Here is a 22938-nt window from a genome sequence, read left to right as displayed (position 1 = left end):
AAGATTCCAACCCCATAGTATTAATGGACTTGACGAAGGTCACCAATCTAGTTAGGAGCATGGCTACAAAGAAAACCACGTCACAGGGTTCCCAGTGCTGAGATACTTCATTCATGTCTTTATCATATTTGCCTAGGGTGACTGCGTGTCCAGATCACCTTTTCTTGTGTTCTTGTTTTTATTGTTAGATTTCTAGGTTTTAATAATTCAGACAAGGTCCCTGCTTTCATGGAGACCATCTTCCAGTGGGAGGTGGGTAATAAATAAGTGAACAAGGAAGGTACTATCAGATGGCCGTTGAAGATTATGGAAGCTTGGGCACGGTGATGGGAAACAAGTAAAACACAGCAGTGGGGGTGGCCGGTCAAGAGAGTTTTCTCAGAAAAGAGGACTTTTTAGCTGAGACTTGAATGAGAAGAAAGAGCCATTGGGGCCAAGATCTGACAGAGTCAACACCAGGCAGTATGGAGAGCGAGTGGAGACACTAAGCTGAAAGGAGCTTGAGTGTTTGAGGAACAGAAAGAAAGCCGGCGGGGCCAGAGCACCATGAGTGGGACAGTAAGACGTGGCAAGATGGGAGAGTCAGGCAGAGTCCAGATTATGTTTCCCCGTATCTCAGGGCAAAGAGTCTTGGGTCTTTCTCAGTGGCCCCAGGCAATAGAAAAATGAGGGACTAGCCCCTCGGTCTCCAGCTTCTTAGTGCATTGTGCTTTTGAAAGTCTCCACGAGTATATAACTCTTTCTTTCTTTTTATAGGAAACTCCTTGATTATAACTGCCAAGATCAAACAGCTGATAGGATCAAAAACTGCTCTGTATAGATTAGAGTGGAAAATAGCAACCTGGAATAAGTGTGTTTCCTTCAAGTGACCTTAGTAAAACATTCATGGGGTGCTGACAAGTACTTTGAATTTATACAATGGGGAACACAGTTTAAATACTTTGATATATTGGAAGCAGCTTCTAGAGAATCTCAAAAAAGATTGCGAAGCTCATTTAAATCTTGTACCAACCCTGTGAGAATTGGTAGGAAACAGCTATAGCTATTTTTTTTTTCCAGATGGATAAAATGAGGCAGAGAGATTAGATTACTTGATTTCAGATTTCTTCCCGTGGTCTTGTATTCAACCTAATGGATACTTTCTATGCACCTTAATTTATAAATAAATCTATGGTTGAAATCCAAGCTGTGGTAAAGCATCAGTAGAATTTTCAATTTTTGAGACCTGGGGTCCCAATTTATGTAAGTACCTTACTAATAATAAGTAACAAATAAAATGAAGTGAATCTTTCCAGATTCATGTGCTTGAGTGATACGCTAAGCTTGTTGACTTTTATTTGGCAATTTTTTCTAAATATTTTCTGCTAGGGTTTATAGTGGCCAGCTTTCAGACTGCCCATCGGATATTTGCATATATTCCATTAACTGCGTTGTCCTTTTCCTTTCCTCCCTCTCTTCCCCACTCTCACCCTCCCCAGGCTGATTTACCTGTTCTGTGCATTCCGTTCCTTATAGGCTGTGCTCTCAAGTGACAGCTTATGAGCCTAATAAATCCAGGCAAATGTGTAAATGGATGTTAATGGTCCAAACTCCCCTTCAGTGTAGCATGTATACACTTTAATGGCGACCTTTGATGGTTAATACCTAACTCAGAGGAATGACTAATGGCAGAATTAGGAAGCCAAGTAGATTTGGAGGTCAACAGTGTAGCTAATTAAAAGTAATACACTTGGGGGAAGTCAAGGACTTTGTGTGCCCCTCAAATCATCAAGATATGCCTATTCCCAGAGCCAGTTCTCATCCTAAAAGGTGGGTCTCGTTTTACAGGATTTCATGGACCTCAAGTGGTGTTTCTGACCTGGATGTATAAAGGTGTGGGCTGTACCCAGAATGTTTCTCAGCAAATTAGCAGAAATTTATATTGATGTGCAAAGTAATACCTGAGGAAGAAGTGAAGAAGGAATAATTTAATTATCCTGCAAAATCATTTGTTCATCTACTTCATAGAAAATACTTGTCTTTTGGTTTGAGGCCTTTGCTCCGCCGAGATTCTTTCCAGGAACAGGCCAGATTCTGGTTGTTTACTTCTCTCTCGTTCACCCATGATCTTAAAGCCTATTTTGCGTTACAATTATCCAGTGATGTAACTCATAAGGGAGAGGTCCAGAATAAACGGACATTGAGATCCTTTTTCAGTGCATCTCCTGGGCATATACACCTGGGTGTACCTGGATGTGTACAAGAAAACCCACTCTAAAAGCATGCCTCATATTCTATTCTAAAATGATATCGATTTAACTAAGCTCCAAAAATATTGCATTTTGCAATCTCCCAGTGTATTTTTTTTCTTCCGCAAAAGAAGACAAATGAATTTTAAATTCTGCTTTCTATATAAAGGTATACACAGGTATATGCAGAAAGGAAATGATTCTTCCAAAAGAATGGAAAAAGAAAACTTATATTTATTTCTAGAACAAGTTATGCCACCTTCCAGAGCTTTTAACTCATCAGTAATGAATTTTCTAAAAATACTGAGACAGGTAGATTTGTTAGATCATGTAATTCTAAAAAAATACCTGGTTTGAGCCCTGAATTAGTAAAAAAAATTTTTTTTTAATTTTAATCACTGTAAATATGTATTTTCAGGCCTTCATATGTAATGTGAACCAGTGGTGTCTCCATGGAAAACAGCTTCAGATGCCGTCACTTTTGTCTGGCTAGGAATACCACCTGACTGGGAGTGAAGCAATGTGGATTTTCTAAGATTCACTTTGTCATCTTGGGCTCTTAACTTTTCACAGGACCTCAGATTCCTCTCATCTTTAAAATTCTAGGATTCCAAGAAATAAAAGCAAAAACCATAAACATTTTCATGAGGATAGAAAGAGATGTTGTGATGTACCATCCTGGGTCCATCTCCCTAATATTAAGCTGTGACCCCCATATCAATTTATCTGTGTTGTGCTATTTTATGTCCATCTCGGGATATAATTATTTATGTACTTGCCTTACTTCCTCTCCTAAATTTCAGGTCAAAATTGATACAAATATGACTTTATATAAATCCTTGCCCAGGATAGGCAACCAACACACACGTCTCTCCTAGATGGTTGCCTCCCGTGTAATGTTCTCATGTGGCTTATAGAAATGGACATCGTTGCTTTATTTTTAGTTTCCGATATGCCATTCATTCCTTCCTTTGGTAAAACTTTCCTGAACATCTGTTATGAGCAGAGAACTGTGCTAGATGCTGTGAGGGTTAAAAAGATTCCATTTCCTATCCCAGGGAGCTTCTAATAGCGGTAGTGCATGAACATCTGCATGTGAGAGAGTCGCCAATGTCAAGGGCCTGGGCAATGTCTTTCCAATAGCCAGTGTTCAATAAATGACAGCTGGTTTCTCCATTAGCTACACATGCAATTTCTAGTGTTATTATTATTTCATTATTTTTAGAATCGAAAATCACTGAATGTGAAAAAAAAAAGCAAAAAAAATCATCCTATAATGATTAGATAGTGCTTCAAATGATGTGACTTTATCATAGACATCTGCATTTGGTTAAAACTCTTTGGTGCTGCTTTGAAAAATGTACGGTGTTTCTTCACAGCAGGACTAGGCATCCAATCAGCTTTCAGGACGATTTCCAGAGTGGTTCCTGGAACAGCAATAGGGGCATCACCTATGGACTGGTTAGAAATGCAGGTTCCTGTTGGGTTGAGTCAGAAACTTCAGGTTGGTATCCAACCATCTATGTTTAAACAAGTCCTCTGGATGATTCTGATGTACCCTAAAGTGTGAGAACCACTGTTCCAGGATGCAGGTAGAGCCGTGGTGAATGGACCCGGGGAGGAGCGAGAGTGCGACAGTGAGATGCCAAAGACAAAAATGGGTTGAAAGGTGAGGAATTTCACAACCATTTTGTCTCACAGAGTTACAGCCTGGTGAGGAAGCCAGTAATCACTGACTCTGATGTGTGCTGCAAACCCAAAGTTCAGGTACAGGTGTGTCCTGTTCCAGAAGGAACTGAATGTGTAAGGTTTGGGCAAGACCCACTCAGGAGAAGAGTTCGTGCCTTTGATGCTGTGTGGGTGGCAGGAGAAGACCCTAAATCTGTCTGATTCTAACAAAGCATTGTGGAGCCTATTTAACAAGATACTTTTGTACAGTTCTTTTCCCTGTACTTTTCTTGGAGTTAGTCGCCATATCCTCTCTGATTTTTCTTAAGCTGACTCATGATTTTATCTGTACACATATGTGCATATACATAAATATACAGAACTATTCATTGATGATTATAATATTAAGAATGCAGCTTGCTTTGTACTGTTGGGTGATAATTAGTATGGATTAGGTACCAACTCTGTACTAAGCACTACCCTAGGTCTTTTACACATGACTTCTAAATTAGTTCTGATTTCTTCCAGTAGGAATTACTAACACTACTTAAAAGTCTCAGCAAAAGGTAAGTCACTTGCCCCAGGTCACACTGCTAGGAAGGGACAGAGGAGGGTTCAGTCAGGCAGTCTGGCTCCAGAATCATCTCTCTCAAACCCTACACAAAGAGTTCATGGGATCGAATGCATTTGTAATTAAAAGTATGTGCGCCAACAGGGAGGCTCAGCCTCGTGAATGTATACTTTATCTTGACCTGTATTTTTCGCGCCCCAGACTTCTCACGGCTTGAAGATAAGATATCAGGCACCATAGTTAATTGGGTTTGAAGCGTCCTCCAAAATGTCATACGCACATTCAGAGCAGCTGAGAATTCTAACTTCTATAGATAGAGAACTTGAGCCAGTCCTAAAATATGGCAAAGCGGGACGTAGATATGAGGATATGAGCGTGGGTTTGGGGAGGGGAGCGGTATAAATAGATGATCAGGCATATTTCAGGGTGGCAGCCACTGGGGAAGAAGGAAGTGTCTACCAGCTGGCACAAAACTGATCCTACATCCTCCCTCTCCAACTTCCAGATTCTTCTCTATTTCTCAGCAAATGGTTAGGCTGTCCTCTCTATTGTCATATGTTTCTCTCAGCTTGACCTTTTGTGACTTCTTTCCTCCCTTTAAATATTTTTGATGTTAATTTCATCTTTATGTTAAACGATATAAATAAAACCAGAAAAAACACACGGTGTGTATTTCCCCGATTGCTCATCCGTCTTTACTGATTTAAGATGGAAGAATTATAAACTAGAAAACTGCAAACAAAGAAAAAAAAAGAAGAAACTCATTCGTCTCTAACAGTAAGAATGCTGACGGCATGATAATTAATAATAAAAACAAATACAGGTGTAACGACATCACCTTATAGAATTGCTTGGAATGTATTGCAAATTATAACTTTTTGTTGGTTTAATTTCTAAGCTAGATCATGTCCATTTTATTTTACCTTAAAAAACTGCATCAAAGAAAACCCCAAAGATTTTCATTTTAAATTTCAGTAGTGACACAACATTGTAAATCAACCACACTTCAGTTAAAAAAATAAATTTCAGTTGTTCAGTGAAGGAAGATTTTAGTCAGCCATGTCTCCCTGGCACACTGGGCTAACTACGTGCCTAAGATCGACTTCTGTGCATGGCAGACTGTGCTGTTCTTTTGACTTATATTTTCATGCATAGTTATTTTGATAGTCCCTAAAATCAGTGCATTTGTAGGGGAACCATGAATTCACTAGACATAGAAGTGAATTCACAGGTGCATTTTCTTCACCTGCCTTTACACCTAATTGAAAACTGCCTTAGTACATGAAGCTTCCCAAGCAGGGTGATACGTAGCCACCAGAACGGCATCTTTGGCCAAGAATGACAAATAATTTTGATTCGGGCCAAGAATAAGTATTTGGTTAGTTTAGCAGAAGTAGAAATATTTCCCAAATTTGTACTTCCTACAAAATGGTCCCTTTTAAAAACTCAGCTCTCAATGAGAATTAAGGGTTTTCAAAAATGAGCAAAAGCAATTGTCTATAGGAGATTCAAAAAGCAATTTATATGCAGCTTTCCCAACACCAAATAGCTTTAGTGAAAACAGCACTGCTTTTATTCACTTTCTTTAAGTATGCAGGTTATTAATACATTTTGAAGTTAATAGTTTGGAAATTTTCATACCCTTCTAACTATGAGTCAATAGTACATCTCTACCTGCAAGAGTGACTTGATGCATTCATTTCACCACAATGAAAGTGTCATTTAGAAAGCCATTAGAACAGAACCTTAAAATTAACATTGTAACCCTACAAGGAAACATTAAATGGGTTGAAAAGTAATGGTCTTGAAAAAGAAAGGCCTTCCTTTAGAGAACAAGTTTTAAAAAAAGGCAGGAAGAAAAAAAAAAAAAAAGCTGCTAATGAATAATTACTTTAATGAGCCTCTGGTCTCAGAGCTGCTCACATTCACTTGCATTAATGCTGTGAAATGCTGGATGGTGTGAACATGTTAAAATAGTCATTTTAGTGTTTTTTTATTCAACAAAGCAATGGTATATCCCAAACTACTCCATGAGGTGCCTTTTTGGCAGTTGACCTTGTCATCAAAATACGAATGCTGCCCAAGCAATCATTCCAGTCACTGGAGGCTGGAAACACCAATACACCAATAGGACCATGGATCTACTCGGAACCTTCTAACATCTCAGCAACCTCACCAGAGGCCCCATTGCACAGGGTCTCTCTCCACAGAAGGCATTTTAGCAAAGTTAATACTGAAGACTTCAATGTGTGATGCTGCGTACAGATATTACTTTTGCAGAGAATTCCTGTGCTTCCAAGTCCATCTGTGTTAAGTGAGCAAAAATATAGTGCTGTTACAAGGAGTTGCTCCGAAGGGTGAATAAAGTGGCCAGGGCAAAAACTTGGCACAGTGCCATCCTTAATAAAAAGAAAAAGGCAACTATTAGGTTAAAAATATTTCTCAACATGGCTTACAAGGTCCATCATGAACTGCCCCAGTTTACTATAGAAGGTTATTTCTTGTCATTTCCCTTTTCCTCCTCTTGCCTCTTCCTTTATGTTCTGGCCCAGGGGAATATTAAACTTGAGCCTGAATCACAAATATCCTGGCGGGCTTGTTAAACACAGATTGCTGGGCTCACCTTCAGAGCTTCTGAGTCAGTAGGAGTGGGGATGGATTCAGAAGTTTACCTTTCCAACAGGCTTACGGGTAATGTTGACGCTGCTGGTCTGTAGACCACACTTTGAGAGGCACTGGTCTCATCTACCGTTTCTAGAAAATGCCACTGTTCCTTCTAACACCAGGAATGTTGAGACCAAGGTCCTGCTCACAGCACCTCATCCAAGTCTTTGCTAATTCCTTCTGCCAGAATTGGCTTTTTTTCCATGCCTTGTTACCCTACCACTGTTAGTTCCATTCGCTTCTATAGCATTCATCCCCTTGCATTGTAAATGTTCAGTTTGCATGTTGCACGTTTATCTACTCATTTGGACCATGATCTCTTCCCAGGGCAGGGAACATGTCCCATCCATTGTAATGTCAGGGTCGTACGTGTTGCCTGGCAACAGAGTTTACTAAATAAATTCTGCTTGAATGAATGAACAGCCAAACCTACACCCCGTACCCTTTGTTTATCCCTTTGCCTTTATAAGAGTAGTTTTCGCCTTCAGAACTGCTGTTGTTTATTGACTCTGAGAGTGATTCCTGGTCTATTCTTCAAGACGCTGGCTAGTATTTTTTAAGTCACAAAACATTCCCTAACTTGCTGGAAAAAGCACTCCTTCTCCTAGGCACTCATTGCTCCTAAGTTTCGTTTCTTTGTCCCTTCTTGTGACTGAGGTTTTTAGCACTGCACCTACATCTTATTGATCTCAGTACCCCTGGAACCTAGTCAAGTGGCTGGAACTTAGGAGCCTCTTGGGAAAGGTGTGTGGAATGAGGGAATGTGGAGAGAGCAGGTTCTGGGCCAGGGCAGCCTCGTCTGGGAAGCGGACTGAATTCATCGCTGGTGTCCCGAACTCTCCACTCCCTTCCTGAGACCCTTTCCAAGTATCTTCTAGAATCCCAATTTCCCCCTACCCTACAGGCCGAGTGAGACACAGAGAGTATAGTTAGAAAGCTACCACCAAAACTCAAGCAAAATAAGAGGCACCCCAACCTAAGCAATAGTGTGAGAACGAGGTGGAGATGCCATTAGAAGAGGAATCATAGTGGAAACGATCTCTAAATTGTCCAGTTTAGAATATTGAACCTCAGGGTCTGGGGTGAAAGTGAACTGTGTTTGGATCCTAGCTTTTCCACGGATCTTGTACTTTAGTTTTCTAAGCGTTGGTTTCCTTATCTGTAACATGGGAATAATAAATTATTATTGGTATTAAATGAGATGATGCATATAAAAATACTTAGCACAGTGCTTGGAATATAAAAGTATGCAAGACACAGAGCTATGTGGGGTAGCTGTAATAAAGTGTCAGTGCTGAATGGGCTCAGGCTATGTCATAGACCCAAAGGTATGTGATTTTGTTCTTTGTCCACAAAGAATTTACAGAATAGTTTGGTAGGAAAAGCTAACCACACCCAAAGAAGCCTTTGATTGTATGTTGCCTCTTCATCACCAAGGAAATAATCCAGTACAGGTTTTAATGTGGTTGGAGTTCATAAAAGGTAGTGACCAGGGGTGAAGGGCTTGAATAATAATTATACTCCATAATATGTTGTACTTGGGGAACTAGAAGTTAAGAACTAGCTGAAATATGGAGAATAAAAGGAAGGGTCTGGGACCTTCGAATTTTCTAGCATGTAAGGTTCCATTTGTATTATTGCATATTGCTACAGGCATGTATCTTTCAAGGATATGCCGACTGAAAACAATGCACAGCCTAAAAGTTGAAAAGTATGTTTTACTAAGTGGGCGAAACTGAGGACTTAAGCCTGGGACACAACATCTCAGATAACTCTGAGGGACTGCTCCAAAGAGGCAAGCGGGGAGCCAGGGTATACGGGAGTGTTTGCAACCAAGACCTGGTAGTTGGGACATCAAAAGATTACTATTAATTAAGGAAAACCAGATAGCTCAAGGAATTTAGCACTTTTCTGTGTATGGAAAGATGCAAAGCCTAGGCTCGCTGAAATCATTCCTTTGATCTGCACCTCAGCTCTCTGGGGCCAGTATCCTGTGCTTCTTACCCTGAGTCTCCTCAGGGTACACTGTCCGGTGTGGCTGCCCTGGCTGACTGCTAGATGGGGGGGGCGTCCTGCCTCCATCCTGAGTTCCCTCCCGGCTCACGGATGGGGAGGCTACAGTGTGATGGCTTGATGGCTGCAACATCCTTTGTGTACTGATACGGCAGGCAGTATTTTTCATTCACAGGTATTAACGGTGTAAACTCAATTAGATGGTTTGGACACAACTAACAATTGAGTTATCTGAACCCAACTTATAAACAGCAACCCCATGGAAAGAATGACACAAGAATTTTAATGGGTTTTATAGACATAGAAATATAGATCAGTATGTGTGTGTTCTTTTATAATCTGCAGATGCGCTGCTCGTGAAAGATTTCCTAAGCATCTCTGTTTGGATAGACATAAGTAAGAGCAGTGAACACATATAGTGTTGACTGTGTGTCCAGCCTAGTTCTAAGTGCCTTTATATTTATGAAGCCATGCAATCCTCAGAACAACAGCATGCAGTAGATACTATTATGATGCTTAACTTATGGATGATATGACTGAGGCACAGAGAGGTTGGGTTATTCATGAGGCCCCAGTGGACCCCAGGCAATGTGGCTTTTGAGTCCATGTACGCAAGACAAACGTCACTGGAAGTTCCTGTTTCCTTTTCCAGTCTGAAAAGCTCTGCTTGTAGCCTGCCAGCACAGCCAGGGTTAAACAGGTGGGACCATACCCAGGCCCTGTTTTCCTTGAGCATCTCACTGGCTGCCCTCCACCAATGTCCACGTGGTGACAAGGATTCAGTCAATTCTCTCCGTGGTGATTTTTTACGGCCAGCCTCCTTGGGATACCCACACATTCCAGATGCTAGTCCCATCCTCCTATTTGCTCAGACAAGTAGATTTGTCACTTGAAATGATCTTTTAATTGTTTCTTTTCCTCTGGCTTCTTTCCAGGGCTTTGTAGCAAATGTTAAATGCTGTTTAAAATATGTTTTTCTTCTCGCGGAAGAGGTTAGTGTGTGTGTTGGTTAACTGTTGAATTTTGAACTTCCCCCTTGGTAACTGACAGCCCATAATTAAGCATAACTTGAACTCTGACCATGTCTACATGTAGTTTTGTAGCCTATCATCAAATTGCTGTTGAATATTTTCTGTGAAAACGGCATGCAATGAAATGCTCTCTGACCGAGTAGTATCTCATCATGGTTAGGTTAACACATTCTCTGATGTGTTGGAGACCTGGAAATTTTCTTCCCATGTGACAAACATGTTGATTTCTTCTTGAAAACATAGTTTCTATATAATACATCAATGATATATTTTCCCTAGGGACACAGAAGCTCAAATCACGGAAGAGAAGGTGAAGGAAGGGCATTTATTGAAATATCTAACATGTGCCAGGCTTTAGGCTGTGTGTTTCCCTGACCACAGGACGGGGTGATGTACCTCCTCCTTGTCCCTTGCCGACACTGCTGATGGAGGGCTTGTGAATTAACACCTTGGTTAGAGCATATGGCTCAGATATGGGGATTCATCTCAGATACCACTGGGGCTTCTGGTCATGATATCACCTACCCTAACTGTAGGGAAGGCTTACAGACCAGCCAGCTGCTTCCTTAGGGGCCCCCATCCTAGTGACCAAGACACTCCAGAGTACCACGGATCAGTAGCATTTCAGAGTTCTGAACCAATAGAGAAATAAAAAGAGGGTGAGGAAGATGAGATGAAATTTTACCCTGTTTACTAATAAAACTGATATTTGTAATCAGAAATGGAAAAACATGCTCTGCTAGGCACAGGCAGCATTTGGAGCCCCATAGAAATGCCTTGGGTAAAGAAGAATCAAACCCCTCTTTTAAAAAAATTTTAGTTTTGTTCACGTTGGTGTTTCTTGTTGGTTTTTGGGCTTTTTTAGTGGCATATAACTTATAGAAAGCAAAGTCAGATGTCTTCTACAGCTTGATCAAATTTTATATACATGTATACCTATGTAATCACCACCCAGACTTAGCATGTTTCTAGCATCCCAGAAGGCTCCCCCGTTGGAGGAAAGCCCGATTCCAGCCTCTGTCACTGTACAGAGAGAATGGACAGACCCTTTCAAACGTTAAGATCTGGAGGAACACAGTAGCATTTGTGCATCTTATGGGAAGTTGGTCCCAGGGCCAGAGTCGAGGGCCGCGCGCGGGGCAGAGAGAGAGAGACTGGACTATGGCTGAACAGTTTTTCCTTTCAAATCTTCCAAGCAGATTACCCTTCTCCTTCCCCTGGGCATAACTGAGGGAGGCATCTAGGTTGGCCAAGCGTGTTATGCTAATAGATCACCAGTCACAGGGGAGGAAATATAAGGAGTGGAGAAGTCCTCCCCCGACCTGTATTAGGTACGTGGACCCCTGGAGGGTCAACGATGTTCTAACAAGATGCACAAAATATCACAGGATTAACGTGACACATCTTCCAGGAGCATCAATTTTACTGAACAAGTTGGGGGGAAATATTATTTTAATAGTAGCACAAATACAGAGATATTTATAGGACAGAATATAAAAATTCCCATGAATTTTTAAAACAAAGCACAATACTTTAAAGCTCTTTCAGGCTTGCTTTGGGTTGCTTTGGGCTAAGCCCCCAGCTTCCCCTGGGGTATATGTTCATTCCTGTCTGCCTAGGGTAACTTCAGTGGAAAAAGTCTGGAAGCTCTCCTAGGACACGGAGCATGTCACATGAAACCTTTATTAAAGCACCAGAGTGAACTTGGCAATATTAGCAGATTGAAAAGCAAGGAGAGGGATTCAGAATGAGAGAGAGACAGTCATCAGAGAGGCACGTGACCGAGGAGGCAGACACACAGCACGGTGCCGAAAGGGTGGGCCGGCCAATGGGCAGGGAAGAGGGAAGGAGGAGGGGAGAATGGGAGAGAGACGGTAAAGGCTAAAGACAGAGTGGCTAAGACAACAAGGGAAGGGGAAGAACTGGAGGTCAGAGCTGAGGCAGATGCAGCCTCCTTGTACATCTGCTTTTATGATCCAGGGAGCTATGCCACATAGCCCTGCACAGCTCGGCCAGAGATGCTCTCTGAATGAGGTTTGTCTGCTATGGGATTCTGTTTGCAGAGAGGCAATGCTTACTTCAGTCCCCGGGAAGATTATGTATGTCTGGTTGATCATTTGACCTCTCCATGGACTAGATTAGAGGCTAGAATGGGGGGGGGGGGGTGGATTGGAGTGGAGTGGAATGGAATGGAATGGGATGGGATGGGATGGGATGGGATGGAATAGAATAGAAGCCTCATCCTATCAAGCAAGCCTTGGTACCAAAAGGTGAAAGTCAAATACCTGTGGAATCTAGGCAGGTAGAAGGGTGTATAGCTGTGTTAATTTTTGCAAGTGCAGGGTATTGCAGCAAACTTGAGGGTGGGTTCCTTGTTTAAAGGCACTCAAATTGAAAAATGAAGAAATAAAAAATCTGGCTGACTAGCCAGTCTTTTCTGCTATTAATCACATTTTCCAAAAAGAGAAATCAAGACCCGGAAATTAAATAATTTTCCTAAGGCCACAAAACCAGTAAAAGTTAAAACCAGATTTAAACCAAAGATCTTTTTTTATTTCCAAAATTTTTTATTGTGACATCCACTTCAGCGTTTCCAAAATCTCTCAGGAATGTTCACTACAGACCACAGAGGTAGAAAGCCATGATCCTCCACAGAAATGTCGTTTTACAGAATATTTACCCATAGAAGAGCTATCAGTCATAATACTGCTATTTAACAAAAAGCAATGACAACTTTGGTATTTTAAATAGCATGTTTCAAAATAAACAATAACAGCAAAACGGGGACTCCTGAAAGTCAAGAGAAGAAATGGTTATTGATTCGGAAAAATATAATTGCCTTAACAGCAGAAAGATTTTAATATGACACTTAAAAAGAAACTGTCAGTTGGTGTGGTCAAAGACTCATTAATAGCCAGATATTGGACAGCTTTTTCACTATTATCTTGCTGACATCACTTTATGTAATGAAGTGATTTTGATTTTTCTCGGAATATGTGCATAAAATCCAATAAAACATTGAAAGGAAAAAAGATAAAAATTAGTGGAGGTGAATGACTTTTCTAAATAGGTGATTGTTCATAGCATTCATTATTAGCAGTAGGTTTTTACAACATACACTTGCTACATTCTAGTTCTTGTTTTATTTTTATAAGAGCTCGGTCATGAATGTTGATTTCCCCCTTTTGATTATGAAAAGCCTGGCAAAGTGGAATTAGACTCAGAGGCTGACCTGGCTGATTTTGCATATTTCCTTTACCCAGAACTTAGAGACCTACCATTATTCAGCTTTCTCTGAATTATTCTCTGAATAATCTCTTTTTCCCATTTTTCCTACTGTTTTATTGGACAAACCCATATTTCATTGGTGAGAACCATCATCATCTTGGTGAAGGAAATTAGTATCTCTTGGTACATATTTTCCCTCCTGAGTCCAGGCTTTCAGGAGCTAGAATTTAAACATCCTGGTATAACTCTAGCCACAGAGGCCTTTGTAATTACTTTAAAACACCCACACAATAAATTACCTCTCTCCTGGATGTGAAGCCACAGAGGAAACGTTGTTGTACCCTCACACTTGTGAACAATTCTATTGTTAAGGATGGTATATTAAGCCGGTAGCCTTATTCATTAATACAAAATACAGCAGAGTGCATTTTCAAGTATGTGCAGTGAACTGCATACACAGTGTACATTATTGTCATCAGAGCTGTGCTGAGGGAATTTAGCTAAAACTGTTTAGAGGCACACCATAATAGTTGCCTGTAATTGTTTCAAAATTGGTTTTCTGGGGTTTAGAGCTCAGTTTTTATTATTGTTGTTATTTATTAATCTCATTCTATGACTGTCACAACTGATCCTGGTTTTGCTAGCACTTTCAAAACAGGCACACTCTACAATGATTTTATTTCATCAAATAATTGCAGTAGGACACTTCACCTTGAAGGGAATTGAAGCTTCATGCATTTTTAAGTTATTAACAGAATTCCTTACATTCGGCGTACGATTATAGGTCTACTGAAACCAAGTATTGGCCAATAAACAGAAAATTGTGTTCCCATTTATCCAAGTTCTTTATTTTTTTAAATCTATATCCTTGGTTCTTAAAAGACGAAGAAATAAATGGCATGTATTTTGACAGTTATTGCAGAAACATACAATGAACTTGGTTATTTATCCTAATTCATTGAGAGCTGTGTCGAGAGCAAGGTAAAGAAGTGGATTTTGTTTCCAGTAGTACATTAGTACATATGGATTTTCCATTTTACTGAGACAGGTACCAAAGTAGCTTCCAACTCCATATCCCACCCCACTCGTTAATATATTACACAAATATGGATAACTTCAAAGCTCTATATTTAATGAGAGAGGGTGATTAACCTTTCAATGTATTTATTACTTCTATTTTATGTTTAAAAAGCTTCCCATTAAACCAGTGTTTTCTCAATTCACTCCTTTATGTATCTCTTTAGATATTTCCCATGTCGGGATATCAACCCCGTTGGGCTATTATTTTTTAACCTGTGGTTCTATCTCCTTCCTCCTTACTGTGGTCTGAACCTTACTGGCTGAACTAATCAACACATTGCTGCTGTTGGTCCAGTCTCCAGCCTTGGTCCTCAGGACAGTGAGTTCCACTGCTTCTCAGTCCCAAGTCCCCCCCACCACCACCACCTACCTCCCACTAAGGCATTGACACTAATAGAATGAATGAGAAGCAATGGAAGTGTCACTTGGTTGGATTATTGGTACTGGTTTTGAATAAACCAGTGGAAGAAGAGACAGGGGAACATAGTGTTCAGAAACTCTCAGGGCTACAGCTCTGTTAAATCCTTGTAATCATCTATTTTTGCCTATACTTGTCCAAATTTCTCTCCATACCTGCCTTTGTGATGGAGTTAATTAGATCACATGTTGCCCCCTCCTCTATTTCTTCTTCATTTCCATGTTGCTGTTTTCATTGTGACATCATTAGAATGGGGAAGGGGTCGTGCTACTGAGATGGCCAAGAGTGGTACCTGCTCAGTGCAGCCTTAGAGGGTCCTTCTTCCATTTGATCAAATTCCAGCTGAATTTGTGGCTCACCCCTGTCTCATGGTGGGCTGAAGTTCTCTTCCTCATATTGTGTCTTTCACCCCAGGGTGTAGATATTATATGTTTCTCTAAATTCTCTGACTGTATTAGTCTTCTCAGCCTGCTCTAACAAAATACTATAGAATGGGTAGGTTAAACAACAGATACCTGTTTCCTCACAGTTTTGAAAGATGGAAAGTGCAAGATCAAGGTGCCCCCTGATTTGGTTCTTGGTAAGGGACCTCTTTCTGGCTTGTAGACAGCTATGTTCTCACTGTTTCTTCATATGGCAGACAAAAAAAAAAGAGAGATATCTTCCTCTCCTTATAAAGCCACTAATCCCATCATGAGGGCCCTACCCTCATGGCCTCATTTAACCCTAATTACCTCCCAAAGGCCTATTTCCCAATACCATCCCACTGGAGGTTAGGGCTTTAACACCTGGAATTTGGGGGGAACACAGTTCAGTCCATAGCACTGACCTTCTCTATCCTCTGTGTGTTAAATAATCTTGATCTCTCCTCCACCCCTTTCAACATTACTTAGCATCTTTACTAAAACAGTACTTACTTTTTATACTTAAAATACTTTTAAAAGGAGATATATCAACTCCCAAAGTAGAATACCAATATCATTTGCCATGAATAAAAGGTGAATTCATAAATACAAAACTATGGGGGAAAAAAAAAAAGCATGCTTTTCTAGCTCTTTCTTCTGGTGAAGAAATAAAACATGTGCAATTCAGGATTTGCCCTAGGTGTCCCAGATATTCTGTTACTGATAGAGCTTGAGAGTTGGTTCAAGCCATGAAGTTTTTGTGTGATCATACTAAATGACTTTAATCTAGTTTAGAATGTATCTAGAGTACGGAAAATGGGGAAGAATTGTGGCTCCTACGAATTTCTTCACTTTTCCTTTCTGAGTCCAGATTTATAGGCGTGAGTAATATATATTTGTTTCTTGATGCGAGCTATACCGGCTACTGCCTTGTTAACTTTGATTGGTGGAACCGTGATCATTTAGGCTATTAACAGAAACTAGTCATGTGTTTTCAAAGAAACTGGTATAAATTAGAATCTTTCATTAAAGACCAATCAGCCATTTGCACATTTCAAAATTTGATGCCATTGCTTTCTTGATGGGTTAGCAAACTGACCATAAAATTCATCTAATCCTTTTTCTAAGGGTAAGAGTCAAGAAAATAGAAATCTATCTATATTAACAGCTTAAAATATTTATATTATCAATTCTGGCGTAACTAGTTCAAGAGTAAGGTTATAAAGTGATTTAGCCAATGTTGCTTGAAGGTTAGGCATAGGGAAGCAACCAAGGAGTCAGCCCTATTACTGTCCGTTCAGATCTCTGTCTGCTTTCAAAGATTTAGAAAAGAATCAAAGAAGTGTTTACCTATAAAAAGAATCAATGAGGCATCTAGCTGTAGGTAAAATGGCATATCTTGCTTTTCTAAGAGCAAGATAAAGCACTTAAAATATACTGAGGAACATTTCATGAATGTTTTTTAAATGGACTCAGAACAAGTTTCTTAAGGAAGCCCACGAGTGACCCAGGATTGGAATCATGGACAGGGAATTCAGTGACTTCCTGGAAATAACTGAACATTTAGCTATGTAAGAGGCAATGTGGTTGGTTCTAAGCATCTTGAAAGAGTAGTAGACCAATGTCTTATAAATCTGGGCTGTCACTTAGAAACTCTGATCTTGGGCAAGGAATTGAACTTAGTACTGAGCCTCAGTTTTTCCATCTATAACTATACTTGTATGGCCAAATTTCAGTGATCTATTTTGTACGTGTCTTTTCCTATCACTTCTGCTTTATGCAATCTGGCTTTAAGTGTCAACATTTCCTCAACTGATATACAGAGGAAGACAATGAGAATTAAAATGGATAATTTTCCTGTATCGTTGTTTTGAGTGAAGGGGTTAGAGAATATGTTTTATGTATGTGAAAATCTGTTTTTTTTTTATAATCTGTATACTGTCAAACTGTATGATACATAGATTTGCATATTGGTAATATAACCAAATGTCAGAAAGAGTTTAGGGCATGAAACTCTGAACTTCAAACAAATTCATAAGCATCTGAACATATGCCCTTTTTTGTTTTTCTATAATGATCTTGGTAAAATAAATTCTAGGAGGCTTTTGACATGTATATTTTTATATGAGAAACACTTTTTTCTGACTTAAAGTCAATCACCAACTCATGATGGTATATTATTTTGTCATACAGAAAATTTTATTGCAATGCTCTATGTAATTCATGTATGTATAACTTATCTATCTCTTACAAATTCTACAAAAGATTTAATGCAACTGACAAAATGAAAATACACAACAGAAGTGTAAATATGAAAACAAAATGATTCAGGACAAAGGAAATGTAAATAAGTATGAAAAGTCAAAACCAGGGGCTTAATGACCTCCGATATGTCGTTACTTGCTTTCATGATGGTAGGTTTCATGTTGTTATTATTGGTTAGAGAGAAAGATGCTAGTCGCTTTAACATATATTTTTACATTTCATTCTCACACTAGCATCACGAAAAGAATTTCACCCTTTCCTTTCTGCAGGTGATGAGTCTTATTTTTATAGAGGTCCAATGATTTGCCTCAACTTTCTCAGCTAAAAAGCGTCAAAATTCTAAATTGAAAACAGTGCTAATTCCAATACTAATTTGACATTCCACAAACACTACTACACAATATCCAATTACTATTAATTGATTCAGTGTTTGTCTTCTGCACCCCTCAGCTAATTCCTGTCCCTCACAACCCTGGTTCCCTTAGGTAGCTTTATGTTTTTAGAAGCTGGGACTAAATATTTCACTTTCGTAAATTCTCAGAGTTTGCCTGAGATGTGTAGTGCTGAATAGTGTTTTTGGAAGATATTTAGGAGACGTGTAATAAGAAAAAATACCTTTGTGTAGAAACTTATATAGGGCTGAGGGTGCTCTATGTATGGTGACAGAACTGCTATCAGGCTATTGTAAATCAGAATGACTGTCCCAGGCTCTGCTTGGTTCTTTAGGAATCACGTGGCTGTAGGGCAGAATGATACCTGATGGGAGAAACGTATATATGGACAATGGGAATTCTTTGAAAATACTATCAGTGGCTTAATAAAGAATAAAGGCAAACACATAAAATTAGCATGCAAGCTCTGTTCTACGCCTACCAATAAAAATCAGGCAGATTGTAGAGGGCATGGGGGCAAGATTAGAATATAGAGTTTAGGGCAGCAATATCCCCTCCCATATTTACATTGGGACTTCTGCTTTCTGCCTTCTTCCGTTTCTATGTAATGTAGTTTGTAGATTTTGTTTTTTTTCCATTCAGTTGATTCAGTCTGCCTTTGGAATTTTTATCAACCAGATTTTACCCCTGTGGAAGTGTGATCAGGAAGGAAGGGAGACCACATACTGCGATTTGCTTCATGCATACACAGCTCTATTTTTATTGTATCTTAGTCAATGGAAATTAATTGCTAATTATCCAAACATTTCTATGATAATATTTCAAGCTCTCTTGTAGCAGATGTGGCCTCAACTATATTTGGAAAGGAGTAGATGGTATTATCTTTCTTGATGGGAATGATTGCGTAGGGCTTGAAAATTTTTTGCACCACTTTTTATTTCAGAAAGAAAAATGGCTATCCTTCTTTTGTAACATTTGTTAAATATTCATACTGGCCAGAGTAATTATGCACTGACTATATTAGCAAACATATAACTCTGTCAGCTTTAAGAAATTGGGAAATGAAATTAAACAGTTTGTGAATAATACAATATATTTGGTTATATGCTCATACAGACATATAGATTGTTAAACCATCAGCACGCTGCATTTGCAGTCATTGGCAATGACAGACTTCTCTTATTTGGGGACTCTCATGCTGAATTATTCTTTTTTTTATTGCATTAGATGTCTGTCCTTCAGTGTCTGAACATTGCTTTTTCATTTCCCCTTTATGAATGCTAATAATATACTGGATAGAGCACTGGCTATTTTTAGTAATTCAGCATTTCCTTATATTTATACTGTGAACAAACTTGAGAGAATTTAGCTCTGATTAAAACAGATAATTTTCTCTCTTTAAAAAGAATAATGTGGGACTGATACATAGTGAGGACAAAAGGAATTTGATGGGCACGGTGTCAAAGCTTAATTGTGTCAATAATTATTTGTGTATTAGTGCCAAGTTTTTAATGAGGAGTAGTCACTTGTGTGTAATCATGATCAATGACAAGTAGTTAAAATATCTTCATGAAGTGGCAAACAGGGAGAAAAAAAATGAAGCGGTATTAACACTGCCTACAGTTCCTTACATACTAGCCCATCTGAAGTCCACGAGTATTAAAAAACCGAAGCCCCTGTAAGGATGTTGCTATGGGTGTAAAATTGCATGTGTTTATACAAGATTTTTTTCCATGTATTCTAAGCTTGTTAGGTCTTTTGTGGGGAAGGACTCTTGATGCCTTGCTCACCAAGCTGTCACTCCTACCCAGAGACATAGCCGTCTCTATGTATATTTTCACTGCTCTGTTAAGGTAATGGCGCTTCTTCCCTTTCCACATTCACACTTTCCAAGTCTTTAGGACTTATCACCCACCATCCTGAGGACTGTTGCTCTTTGTTTAAGATCCTGACATTTTCCAAGTGGCTTGCTCTTAACCTTTCTCCATATTTTTAAGCTAACAAATCTGAGTGACCCACGCCTGTAGTTAAGTCCTACAGAGGAAGAGTAAAGTACCTCACAGGAACCCTGAAGCATCCCTGGAGGAACTGAGTCCCGCAGTGGCTCAGATGCCTGCTTTCTGTCTCTACAATGTGTAGGGTCAAGTGTAAGCTTCAGCAGTCGCATGGCAGAAGCCCAGAAACTAGTTCCCTTAAGTATTACCACACTGTGGGTTTGCTCGCTGTCACTGTTAACTTTAGTTATCTGTCTCAGCTAACCTCACATTGTGAATAAGGGCAATCCAAAATAACGCAGTCGTTGTGCTTACAGGCATTGGGACCAACTTTTATTAACCGATGTGCATAACGAGACTTAGATACAGCCATGGATATGTGTAATTGACGCAATAGCTGTGAAATGGTGTGCTTGTCAAGAATGTGCAAACAGAAACACAATTTATGGATTTTCCTAATTGTGTTTGCTTTTAGGTGGAATTCAAAATTAGCCTTAGTGGGGGATCGTTCATGGGTTTTCTGTGCTTTACTGTCATTTGTTAGAATGCCTATAATTTATCTCCCTTATTATAATTTCCTTCAATCTGATTTTTCCTTTGTGAATGATATTTCTGGAGCTGGAAATCGGTGTCTCATATATTGTACGTTTATAAGAAAGACTTTTTTTCCCGCTTCTTTTGCTATCTTAAGAGTGAACTCTTTCCTGTATGAATATTCACTGAGAGGGAACACACACACACACACACAAACACACACACACACACACACACACACACACACATGAAGTGGTTGCTGGTAGCAGATTTTGAGTAGGCCTTAGCCATGGAGTTGAAGTCGGAAGACTTGCTGACATTTTGAAAATAGTTTTTAGAACAAAATGTCAGATGATCGGAGCTTTATATCATGCACGAGCAAATTGCGCAGCTGATGCTAACGAAGCCGATTCCTCTAGAGCTGTGTGAGGATGGATGACCACTGCGCTTTTAAAAGAACTAAATATATCCACATATATATGCCACACTTCATATTTTGCACATGCTTTGCTCTGCCAGGCTTATATTTGAGGCGTCGATAACTGACACCTTTGTAGACCAATGCGATCTTGGCAACCTGGCATGATTTTTAAAAAGGAGCCATTGATGATGGAACGTCATTCCATATCCCAACTTTGGGCCAGTGGTGCTGCCACCCTTCTGGGATGGCTCATCAAGGCAGCTGTGCTGTATTCACATTGAAATGAGGGGATTTTTAAAACCCAAGCAGCTGTATTATTCAGACTTAAAATAAAAGCTTAGTTTCCCCAAATGGGTGTGACGTAAACATCTCATTAAATATTTTAAATGCCAGTGACTACACAGGTGGTGGCAGCGGCTTGCATTTGTGTGCGAGCTCCTGGGAGGAGGTCTCTTTACTCTCTCCCTGTATTTGTGTTCTCTTCCTACTAGCAGGACTCTGAGGAGGGAGGCGCCATGCTACAGGTGGCAAGAGATTCAGAAACACGGAGTGAACATTGCGGCTGTTTGATAACTTTTGATTAGGTCATCTCTTGTCTCTGAAGGAAACCCAGGTGCTTTGTCCTGGCCCAGTTCATTTTCGTGAGTTACAGTTTCCAAAAGCTAAACCTGAAAAGGGTCGAAAGTTTCTATTCTCTTAGATTATTTTTTGGTTTCTATCCTCTATTTATTGGGTAGTGTTGGGTGCTGGCCATGATTTACTAGACAGTTTGCATTCTCGGGGGGATGACTCACTTTACAGAGACCAAGAGATGAGCAGGACCCATTAGGACCCCATTTCTTTCCTCTACCTTTGGGAGGAAATTGCTTATTAGCCTCCACCTCCAAGCTTTATGCTATTAATAGTAATTAAATAAAGATGTCAGAGGTGACTTTCGTCTCTGAATGTAAGAGCAGCCTGTGTGCCCAGGCATTAGTTAAGAAAGCATCGCCCCTTAGGGTGTATACAGTCATCACTCAGTATCTGTGGGGGATTGGTTCCAGGACCCCCTCACACTCCCCCCACTCCATCCCTGGGCTGATACTGAAATCTGTGGAAACCATATTGTCAGCCCTTGGTATCTGTAGATTCCTCATCTGTGGATATGGAGGGCCAACTGTGTATTTTTTTTTTTAACATATTTATTGGAGTATAATTGCTTTACAATGGTGGGTTAGTTTCTGCTATATAACAAAGTGAATCACCTATACATACACATATATCCCCATATCTCTTCCCTCTTGCGTCTCCCTCCTTCCCACCCTCCCTATCCCACCTCTCTAGGTGGTCACAAAGCACCAAGCTGATCTCCCTGTGCTACGCGGCTGCTTCCCACTAGCTATCTATTTTACGTTTGGTAGTGTATATATGTCCATGCCACTCTCTCACTTCATCCCAGCTTACCCTTCCCCCTCCCCGTGTCCTCAAGTCCATTCTCTAGTAGGTCTGCATCTTTATTCCCATCTTACCCCTAGGTTCTTCATGACCATTCTTTTTTTTTTTAGATTCCATATATATGTGTTAGCATACGGTATTTGTTTTTCTCTTTCTGACTTACTTCACTCTGTGTGACAGACTCTAGGTCCATCCACCTCACTACAAATACCTCAGTTTCATTTCTTTTTATGGCTGAGTAATATTCCATTGTATATATGTGCCACATCTTCTTTATCCATTCATCTGTCGATGGACACTTAGGTTGCTTCCATGTCCTGGCTATTGTAAATAGAGCTGCAATGAACATTGCGCTACATGACTCTTTTTGAATGATGGTTTTCTCAGGGTATATGCCCAGTAGTGGGATTGCTGCGTCATATGGTAGTTCTATTTTTAGACCAACTGTGTATTTATTGAAAAAAATCCGTGTGTAAGTGGACCTGCGCCGTTCAAACCCATATTGTTCAAGGGTCAATGTGTTAGTTTTCTAGTGCTGCTGTAACAAGTTATCACAAGCTTGGTGGATGAAAGCAGCACATATTTATTCTCTT

The 22938-nt window shown here is 39.9% G+C and overlaps 1 protein-coding gene and 1 long non-coding RNA gene across 3 annotated transcripts in view; one reads left to right on the top strand and one right to left on the bottom strand.

The window, feature by feature from the left end:
• LOC309658278 overlaps nt 1-22938 on the bottom strand; it is a 953833-nt gene that overhangs the window by 319574 nt on the left and 611321 nt on the right. The gene's annotated exons all lie outside the window — the stretch shown is intronic.
• The window catches only part of LOC309658213 (teneurin-2-like), a 1589229-nt gene that overhangs the window by 1347180 nt on the left and 219111 nt on the right, over nt 1-22938 (top strand). The window lies entirely within an intron of this gene.

This window comes from Balaenoptera physalus (genome assembly GCF_965194825.1).
Source record: "Balaenoptera physalus genome assembly, chromosome: 3".
In the NCBI taxonomy this organism is placed as follows: Eukaryota; Metazoa; Chordata; class Mammalia; order Artiodactyla; family Balaenopteridae; genus Balaenoptera; species Balaenoptera physalus.
The sequence above is the reverse complement of the archived record's forward strand: the minus strand, read 5'-3'. Positions and strand labels throughout refer to the sequence as shown.